The following is a 3,216-nucleotide window of genomic DNA, read 5'->3' on the forward strand; positions in this document are numbered from 1 at the left end:
CTTATAGTGCCCTTTTCATGAATGAATACATTAATGAATTTTTTAAAAAACTGATTAGGCAGTTATGATGGGCAAACCACTGTGTTAAGAGTTGGAGACCCAAGTGAAGCAGTAAGATGGTCCGTGTTCTCCAGGAGCTCATGCCGCAATAGGGGGAGATGACCCATATTGGACATTTGAGCTGCAAGTTGAATGGAAAGACCTCATGATCCTCAGGGTGCAGCAGCAAAGTGATGGGAATTCCTCTTCATTAATATCATTTCTTCTAATCAAACCACATCAACATCTGAGGCTGAACCATTTGCCATTTCCAAGGACTTTGGTAACAGGAACTTTCTTCAGTAGCTATGGCAATTGGGCAGATGGAGGAAAAATCAAACAAGGTTTATTTAAACATTAAGAAATGACTCCCTTCTGTTGTGCTAACTCTAATGCCTACAAATTCCTCCCCGATGATCAGACGCTCATAGCAATCACTATGAACCAGTGGGGATGTAATAAGAATCATGATTGATGGGCAGCTAATTCAAGCCAGAGTGGAGGGTGACCTTGTTGAAGTCACTAGACACTTCCTGACTGGACCCAGGCTGGTCCTGAGCTTTCTTGGCATCTTTGAGGTTTTCAGGGATTATGGGCCGGGCTAGGACCTAACATCCTTGGGATACCCCATGCCAGGGTTCCAGAAGGGCAAATCTATACCCATACAGCTCAGAGATATGAGCTATCTAAGAGGAGAGATAATGGATCCTGTCCTGTGGGCAGAAACCTCCCTCCCTGAGCTGTTCTGCATGGCTCACTCCCAGCCCCTGAAGCTACTGAGGAGGGCAGCTATAAAAAGGCAGCTGGGAGGAAGATGCTGGACAGCTCAGAGCTCAGGCACATGGACATGGGGTCCCAGGCTCAGCTGCTCTTTTTCCTGCTGTTCTGGATCTCAGGTGAATGAGGAAAAGCAGAGACAGCCCTGCCTTTTGTCCCTCTGGGCAGAAGTCTGAATGTGTGTGATTCTGAGGGTCAGAGAGAAAACGTGGCTCTTCACTGGTGATCATGGGGGCAGGGCCCAGCACAGGAAGGTTGAACTCACAACACTGTGTAAGAGATTTCTCCTCCTGTAAATAGGGACTTGCATTTTCTCACTCTTTATCTTGTGTTTGTGATTGCAGATGCCCGAGGGGCCATTGTGCTGACCCAGTCTCCAGCCTCCCTGTCAGTGTCTGCAGGAGAGAGAGTGACCATGTCCTGCAGGGCCAGTCAGGGCATTGGCTCCAACCTACACTGGTATCAACAGAAACCAGGATGCTGCGGTCTGTTAGTGTCATCAGGGCTATAGTAATCCTCACACAGTGCTACAGCTCTGAACAAAAACCTGCCCAGGCAGCTGCTGAGGGAGGCATCATTGCCCAGGGACTTCTCCTTCTGCCTGGCTGGGTCAGGGGCAGCTTGTCTGGGCTGCCTCAAGAGGAGGTCTCTGGGTCTCACAAGAAGATGCTGTGACTGTGACCAGTTCTGACCTTGATTTCTTTCCCAGACAAGAATCATAGAGCATCACAATCTAAATGATTAGATGACACCCAAAGGTGAGTTTGTCTAACCCATAGCTGACCAATAATCCCCTTTCCAAATCCTCAACAAGTGTTCTTAAAGCTTTGCTTGAAGACCTCCAGGACAGGGAGTCTATCTACCTAGGGAGCTGGGTGGTGCAATGGATAGAGCCAGGCATATTGTCAAGAAGACTTGAGTTCAAATCCAGCCTCAGACACATAATAGCTGTGTCATGTTGGGCAAGTCACTTAACCTTTGTTTGCCTTTTTTTTTCTCATCTATAAAATGGCAAAGATAAACAGCACTAACTCCTAAGGTTGTTGTGAGGATCAAGTGAGATAATAATGGTAAAGTGCTCGGCACTGTGCCTGGCACTTAGTAAGCACCCTAAAAATGTTCACTCTCATTATTATTACTCCCTCCAAGAATGGAAGATCAATTACACTTTTACGTGGTTCTCATTGCCAGGGAGTCTGTCCTTAGATTAATACTAAAGTCTGCCTCTGTGCCCCTTCCACCCTTTGCTCCTATTTCTGGGGTTTGGTATCAGGCAGAACAAGTCACTCCCTCTTCCTTGTAACACCCCTTGGATGCCTGAAGGCAGTTATTACATATCCCCATGGCGGTCCACCACCAAGCTAAGCTTCCTGTTTCCTTCCTTCTCTTGGCCTCTGGTCCTTTCCCTATCCCGCCTCCCTTGCTCCCCCGCTTCCCCATCCCTAAGCCTCCCTGTCTAAGTTCATTCTAAAATGGGGCCCCCAGGAGGAAAAGCATTACTCGCGAGGTGCTCCAAACCAGGGCAAGACTAGAAAACCTTGGGACCATGAGGAAGTGGGTTACCACCTTTTGATGGAGAAGCGATGGACACAACGTACAGAGACATACATTTAAAGCATGGCTACTCCTTGGATTCATTTGGTTTGACTTTGTTCATTTGTGGTTTCATTAAGGCAGAACACCACAAAAGCACTGGAGTCTGTCCGACACTCAGGGATTGGGTTCATTCTGTTCAGTCCAGAGCACAGAGCAAGGAACAATGGAAAGAAGTTACCAAGAGGCACATTGTGTCACATATCAGGACCCAAAAAAAAAAAAGAAATTCCCTAATCGTTAGAGTCGAATCCAGTTATATTACCGAACTCCCTGGTAATGAGAACCATGGAAAAGTGTAATTGCTGATCCATTATTGGAGGTGGTAATAATAATAAAGTGAGGCAACATTCCTGTAGTGCTTACTAAGGGCCAGGCACAGTGCCAAATGCTTTATTATCTCATTAGGTCCTCACAACAACCCCAGCAGTTGGTGCTATTCTGATTTCCATTTTACAGGTAAGAAAACTAAGACAAACAGAGGTTAAGAGACTTGCCCAACATGACACAGCTATTAAGTGTCTGAGGCTGGATTTGAACTCAGGTCTTCTTGACAACATACCTGACTCTATCTACTGCACCACCCAGCTCCCTAGGTAGATAGACTTCCTGTCCTGGGGGTCTTCAAGCCAAGCTATAAGAACATTTGTTTGAGAATTTGGAAAGGGGACTCTTGGTCAGCTATGGGCTAGAGAAGCCCACCTTTGAGAGGTCATTTCATCATTTAGATTGCGACGCTCCATGATTTTTGGTTGGGAAAGACATCCAGGTCAGAACTGGTCACAGCCACAGCATCTTCCTCTGAGA

General features: G+C 46.7%; 1 long non-coding RNA gene across 1 annotated transcript; it reads left to right on the top strand.

Moving 5' to 3' along the window:
- The first annotated feature begins 869 nt into the window (after window positions 1–869).
- LOC114033953 lies at window positions 870–1,261 on the top strand. The gene is made up of 2 exons (XR_003568053.1): window positions 870–935; window positions 1,161–1,261. It is a non-coding gene; the product is annotated as an uncharacterized LOC114033953 (long non-coding RNA).
- Window positions 1,262–3,216: the final 1,955 nt, after the last annotated feature.

This window comes from Vombatus ursinus, unplaced genomic scaffold (genome assembly GCF_900497805.2).
Source record: "Vombatus ursinus unplaced genomic scaffold, bare-nosed wombat genome assembly UNPS02007629.1, whole genome shotgun sequence".
In the NCBI taxonomy this organism is placed as follows: Eukaryota; Metazoa; Chordata; class Mammalia; order Diprotodontia; family Vombatidae; genus Vombatus; species Vombatus ursinus.